Source organism: Coregonus lavaretus (assembly GCF_964263955.1).
Source record: "Coregonus lavaretus genome assembly, chromosome: 15".
Taxonomy (NCBI): domain Eukaryota; kingdom Metazoa; phylum Chordata; class Actinopteri; order Salmoniformes; family Salmonidae; genus Coregonus; species Coregonus lavaretus.
In genome coordinates this window covers 3830116-3837899 of record NC_140002.1, presented here as the reverse complement: position 1 = coordinate 3837899, position 7784 = coordinate 3830116, and positions in this window count along the sequence as shown.

The window sequence follows — 7784 nt, the reverse complement described above, 5'->3', positions numbered from 1 at the left end:
TCATTTCATTTCATTTCATTTGATATGAAAAATGTATGCACTCACGAACTGTAAGTCGCTCTGGATAAGAGCGTCTGCTAAATGACTAAAATGTAAATGTAAATCACCCTGTTGTTGCAGGAAATGTCCTGCACACCAGGAAATGGAAACGTGTAGTGTATTCAAGGTTTAAAAAGGCTTCAAATGTTTTTAATTTCCACTTTAAACATTTCAGACTTGCTTTGCCCTAACTAAAAATGTATTAATCCACACAATAATTCACATTTCCTGTTGCTGCAGGACAATTTTCCTGCTGTGAGAAACTGGTCAAATTAAGATCCTAGATGTGTATGGCGGTGCACCCCACCATTGTTTTTACCCACAACCCCCCAGTAAACATGATGTGACTGAGACAAGCCCCACACAGGTTGGGACGGAGGCTATATTAGAGATGTAGACAAGACAAATGGCACTGCAGAGGAGGGTGAAGTGCAGATGCAGGCCGGAGGAGGCCAGTGCTATTCAGAGGTTGTACTTTTTAAATTAGTTTTCAGTCTTGTTCTAATCAATTACAACATTGAACAGAAACACCTCATTCTTTTAAAAACAAAGATATGTTGACACCACAAATGAAGAGCGGAAGAATGGACCTCAGAGACAAATCTAGTTGGCCTTCAACATAATTGTTCTTGTCATATTATTTTCATGCTCAAAGGTCAAAGCTGGAAAATGTGCAGTGATGGAAAGAAAGCAGATAGCTGCTTTGTTAGTGGAGGAAAGGAAAGTGACTGACAAATGAGCAGCCCTCAGGTCGTCACCGTAGCATTTCTGCTGACTCCCTCGATGGTGATGTTTGGGCCGCTGACTCGCTGCCAGAAAAGGACGCTCGCCGGCCGGCTCCATTCTGCTTCCTCCCTGTGACTCACAGCTGCTGCCTCATCAACTGGTGCATCGGGCCCTGAGCGAGTTCCTCTCTCTCCCCTCTTTCCCTTCTCTCCCTACCCAATATCCTTTTCCCTCCCACTCTGCCAGGGTCCCCTTGGGGTCATTAGTGGGCTGGACAGGGAAATGATCCAGACATCCATCTCTGTTAGCCCTGTCCTTTCCGCTGCACTAAGGCTGTGGATATATATAGCCAAATAAATAGTCTGGAGTTTGTGGACCCTGTATCTACATTCCAGTTTCTAGCCCGGGACATACTTTTTAAAACTAGATGTTTCATTGTGTGTTGTGGACAGTGGTGTAAAGTAAGTAAGTATACAAATAATTTCAAGTACTACTTAAGTAGTTTTTTTTGGGTATCTATACTTTACTATTTATATGTTTGCCAACTTTTACTTTTACATCACTACATTACTAAAGAAAATAATATACTTTTTTCTCCATACATTTTTCCTGACACCCAAAATGGTCCAATTCACACACTTATCAAGAGAACATGCCTGGTCATCCCTACTGCCTCTGATCTGGCAGACTCACTAAACACAAATGCTTTTTTTGTTGGAGTGTGCCCATGGCTAACTGTAAATAAATAAATAAAATTGTGCCGTCTGCTTTAATTAATATAAGGATTTTGAAATGATTTATGCTTTTACTTTTGATACTTAAGTATATTTTAGCAATTCCATTTACTTTTGATACTTAAGCATATTTAAAACAAAATACTTTTAGACTTTTTATCAAGTAGTATTTTATTGGGTGACTTTCACTTTTACTTGAGTCATTTTCTATTATCATTTCATGTCCACTGGCGTTCACTATGTGTTTACGGCCTGTTCATCCTTGTTTAGTCAACAAGCACACTGAATGGTTTACAAATGTGGTGCATTAAAGCACAGTGCGTGAGTGCCATATCAAACTGACTGGTCCCATTTGGGATAAGCTCGTCATTGATTTTCCCCTTCGGTGAAGCACTTTATAACAGAAGTAACGTGTGTCATTGCAGGGTCCGTGCACCACGACCGACAGTAACTGATGTCCTGCTCTGGTTTGATGGAGTTCTGAAAAAGAGCTTTAGGGCTCTATTCAATCTGTAAAGCTGAAGCGTTACAGATTCCGCGATACAAATTTAAAGGTAATTTCTGATTGAGCCGACATGCAGCGTTTACCGTGAATGCAGTCTCTGCTAAAGTGGGAACATTACCTTTAAATTTCAATCACGCTGTAAAGCTGAACTTCCGCGATGTGGTTTGAATAGAGCCCTTAGTCACTGGTTACTATGGAGTTACTGTGGCATTGTGTCTAGTAGAGAATTGATCAATCCATGTATGTATTTCTCCATAACTCTTCTAGTTGATGCCTCATTCTCTGCAGTAAGACAGTACCACCGTGGGGAGAGATAAGAGATGTGAAACACTTTAGAAATGTTTTTGCATGTGTTAAATGCACCAATAATGTACAGATGTAGGATCTTAATTTGATCACTCTTTTATTGCCGAGAACTTTCCTGCACCACAGGAAATGCAGATGAGCTTCATGATTTATGCATTTTCACTGACACCCACACTAACCCATGGTTATATTAATAGTGTTGCACTTTTCATGTAGCCTACTCTTGTCCAGTTAATAGCCTAACCACAGATCAAGCAACATTATGTTCTAAACGTTAATTTGCTCTGACAATATGGGTTAAATTAAGATTCTACATCTGTATGTATGGTACTGTGTATCAGGCTTTGATAAGTCAATTATGCTCTCTTAATATGCTCTTTTTAAATCATGGATGAGCCTGGTGAAGACTTGTGAAACTCCATGAATAGATACATCTGTGAATACTTATGAACCGCCTGTAAGGAAGCGCAGAGCCTTTTTATAAGAATTAACACAAAACTCTAACTAATGGATCCAATTTGTGGCAAAACAAGAGGGGAAACAAGCCAATGTCATGGAGTCATCACAATCATAGGATATAATAGGAAAAGTATATGTGCTGTACCTGCACTGACTGTAGTCAGTCATATCCAAATGATGATGCTAGTTTTGTAAAATAGTTATTTTAAGATAATAATGTTTAGACATGCCATCTCCAAAACACTCTTTCATTGACTTTGTCATTTCAAGCAATGAGAAAGGACTATCTGTCACGCCCTGACATAGAGTTCGCTAGTTGGGTTGGTCAGGGTGTGAATATCTATGTATGTGAATATCTATGTTTTGTATTTCTATGTTGGCCGGGTGTGGTTCCCAATCAGAGGCAGCTGTCGATCGTTGTCTCTGATTGGGGATCATACTTAGGCAGCCATGTTGCCTACCTATGTTGTGGGATCTTGTTTCTGTGTGTTTGGCTTGGTTGATGTTAGCTTTTAGAACTTCACGTTACGTTGCTTTTGTTGTTTTGTTCGGTGTTTATTCAATAAACTAACATGCACGCATACCACGCTGCACCTTGGTTCAATCCTGTATTCAACGAGCGTGACAGAAGATCCCACCACCAACGGACCAAACAGCGTGAACAGGAGGAGCACACATCATGGACATGGGAGGAGATATTAGACGGAAAAGGATCATGGACGTGGGAGGAGATCCAGGCAGGGATGGATCGCCTTCCTTGGGAGCAGACGGAGGCAGCGAGGGAGATAAAACGGCGACTTAAAAGGTCCCGACCGCTAAGGAAGCCCGAGAGGCAGACCCAAGAAAATATTTTGGGGGGGCACACGGGGTGGTTGGCTAAGCAGCAGGAGGCTCGTAGAGAAGAGGCAACCACCTTCCGGGGGCTGATCGCAAAGATAGAGCAGGAGAGCTCCCTTCAAGAGGAGGCGCTGCAGGAGGCCCTTAGGGAGAAGGAGTCAATGGTTGCACGGAGAGAGGAGCTGGCCAGGCAACAAGAGAAGCTGAGAGAGGAATTAACCCTCCAGCAGCAGAGAGCTCAGTCGTTAGAGCAGAGGTTAGCAGAGCCAGCTACCCACACTCGCTGTAAGGAGCATGTGTTCATTGTGGAACCAGGTTATGCTGAGATATACACTGTGTCGCCAGTGCGCCTTCACAGCCCAGTGCGTCCTGTGCCAGCACCCCGCACGTGCCGTGCGAAAGTGGGCATCCAGCCAGGACGGGTTGTGCCAGCTTTACGCACTGTGTCACCAGTGCGCCTCCCCAGCCCGGTACGGCCCGTACCTGCTCCTCGCACCAAACCATTGGTGCGTGTCTCCAGTCCGGTACGGCCCGTTCCTGCTCCTCGCACTAAACCAATGGTGCGTGACTCCAGTCCGGCACGGCCCGTGCCTGCTCCTCGCACCAAACCAGTGGTGCGTGTTCCCAGCCCAGGGCAGCCCGTGCCTGTTCAAAAGAACCTCCCTCTCCAGCTCTTCAGTGTTGAGACCAGGCTACACTTATAATTCATATGACATATGGAAACTCAAATGTGTTATATTATGCAACCTCATATTGTTCAAAAGTCACCACCCATAGTTCCAGTGACTCATTATCGTCCTAGCCTGCTGTTTTCATCTATTTTAATTCCCTCGTACAATATAGTGCAAAATAGACTTCTTACACTTGAAAATATCTCTCATGTCTCATAACTTGTGGAGGAATTACAACTCTACGTGGCATGTGTGTATCCATATGCTGAATTGATACATGTTACAGTATGGGTGTGCCTTCATATCCAAATCCATATGTTTAATGCTTTATCGGAGTACAGATATTCCCTAATGTCTGTTACAGTAAACAAGAAGCACTACACAGACGACAGACACACACGCACACACACACACACACACACACACACACACACACACACACATGCACGCAAACACCCAAGCCTCCAACTCAAACTTGAGGCCCTGGGTCTCAACCCCGCCCTGTGCAATTGGGTCCTGGACTTCCTGACGGGCCGCCCCCAGGTGGTGAAGGTAGGAAACAACTCCACTTCGCTGATCCTCAACATGGGGGCCCCACAAGGGTCCCTGTTCACCCATGACTGCGTGGCCAAGCACGCCTCCAACTCAATCATCAAGTTTGCAGACGACACAACAGTAGTAGGCTTGATTACCAACAATGATGAGACCGCCTACAGGGAGGAGGTGAGGGCTCTCGGAGTGAGGTGTCAGGAAAATAACCTCTCACTCAACATCAACAAAACAAAGGAGATGATCGTGGACTTCAGAAAACAGCAGAGGGTGCACCCCCATATCCACATCGACGGGACCGCAGTGGAGAAGGTGGAAAGATTTAAGTTCCTCGGCATACATATCACTGACAAACTGAAATAGTCCACCCACACAGACAGTGTGGTGAAGAAGGCGAAACAGCGTCTCTTCAACCTCAGGAGGCTGAAGAAATTTGGCCTGTCACCTAAAACCCTCACAAACTTTTACAGATGCACAATTGAGAGCATCTTGTCGGGCTGTATCACCGCCTGGTACGGCAACTGCACCGCCCGCAACCGCAGGGCTCTCCAGAGGGTGTTGCGGTCTGCACAACACATCACCGGGGGCAAACTACCCACCCTCCAGGACACCTACAGCACCCGATGTCACAGAAAGGCCAAAAAGATAATCAAGGACAACTACCACCTGAGCCACTGCCTGTTCACCCCGCTATCATCCAGAAGGCGAGGACAGTACAGGTGCATCAAAGCTGGGACTGAGATTCTGAAAAACAGCTTCTATCTCAAGGCCATCATCACTAGCACAAAGAGGCTGCTGCCTACATACAGACTTGAAAATCACTGGCCACTTTAATAAATGGAACACTAGTCACTTTAATAATGTCACTTTAATGTTTACATATCTTGCATTTACCATCTTATATGTATATACTGTATTCTATACTATCTATTGCATCTTAGCCTATGCCACTCTGATAATGACATTGCTCATCCATATATTTATATATTCTTATTCCATTCCTTTATTTAGATTTGTGTGTATTAGGTTTTTGTTGCAGAACTGTTAGATATTACTTGCTAGATATTGCTGCACTGTCGGAACTAGAAGCACAAGCATTTCGCTACACTCGCAATAACATCTGCTAACCATGTGTATGTGACCAATACATTTAATTTGATTTGACACATATGCAATCAAACAAACACAAGCACAGAAATAATGACATACGCTCTCTTTCTTGAACACAGTGAAATACGTTTCTATTCTGGTGCACTTTGGCCCTCTAGTCAATGGCAACTGTATCCAGGCAGCCAAAGGCGTGAAATGTTGACTTCACATCTAATCAAATGGCACGGTATCTCATTTGTGAAATGTCAATATGATATCTGGCACAATGGCAAATGAGAGACAGCCATTGACCATAGCATACCAATGACTTTATGTTGTTATGTATCCTTCAATTGGAGAGGTGATGGAAACTGCCTGTGTGCTAGGCCCAGGGGGATAGGGTATGGGCGATATAGCCTAAAGCACTGTAGGCCTATGTGGCGATCAAATAAAACCAAATGTTATTTGCCACATGCTTCGTAAACTACAGGTGTAGACAGTGAATGTTTACTTACAGGCACTTCCGAACAATGCAGAGAGAAAAAAATTGTAATAATAGAAAAGAATAACATGAGGAATAAATACACAATGAGTAACGATAACTTGGATATATAATAATATGCAATTTAGCAGATGCTTTTATCCAAAGCGACTTAGAGTCATGTGCGCATACATTTTTACGTATGGGTGGTCCCAGGGATCAAACCCACTACCCTGGCGTTACAAGCGCCATGCTCTACCAATTGAGCTACAGAGGACCACACGGGGTACCAGTACCGAGTCGATGTGCAGGGGTACGAGGTCATTGAGGTAGATATGTACATATACAGTGGGGAGAACAAGTATTTGATACACTACCGATTTTGCAGGTTTTCCTACTTACAAAGCATGTAGAGGTCTGTAATTTTTATCATAGGTACACTTCAACTGTGAGAGACAGAATCTAAAAAAAAAAAAAAAATCCAGAAAATCACATTGTATGATTTATAAGTAATTAATTTGCATTAATTTGCATTTTATTGCATGACATAAGTATTTGATCACCTACCAACCATCCAGAATGCCGCAGCCCGTCTGGTGTTCAACCTTCCCATGTTCTCTCACGTCACCTCGCTCCTCCGCACACTCCACTGGCTTCCAGTTGAAGCTCGCATCTGCTACAAGACCATGGTGCTTGCCTACGGAGCTGTGAGGGGAACGGCACCTCCGTACCTTCAGGCTTTGATCAGTCCCTACACCCAAACGAGGCATTGCGTTCATCCACCTCTGGCCTGCTGGCCCCCGTACCTCTGAGGAAGCACAGTTCCCGCTCAGCCCAGTCAAAACTGTTCGCTGCTCTGGCACCCCAATGGTGGAACAAGCTCCCTCACGACGCCAGGACAGCGGAGTCACTCAACACCTTCCGGAGACACTTGAAACCCCACCTCTTTAAGAAATACCTGGGATAGGATAAGGTAATCCTTCTACCCCCCCTTACCCCCCCCCCCCCCCCCCCCAAAAAAAATGCAACAACTGTTGGCGCAATTATTAGAAAATGGAAGAAGTTCAAGATGACGGTCAATCACCCTCGGTCTGGGGCTCCATGCAAGATCTCACCTCGTGGGGCATCAATGATCATGAGGAAGGTGAGGGATCAGCCCAGAACTACACGGCAGGACCTGGTCAATGACCTGAAGAGAGCTGGGACCACAGTCTCAAAGAAAACCATTAGTAACACACTACGCCGTCATGGATTAAAATCCTGCAGCGCAAGCAAGGTCCCCCTGCTCAAGCCAGCGCATGTCCAGACCCGTCTGAAGTTTGCCAATGACCATCTGGATGATCCAGAGGAGGAATGGGAGAAGGTCATGTGGTCTGATGAGACAAAAA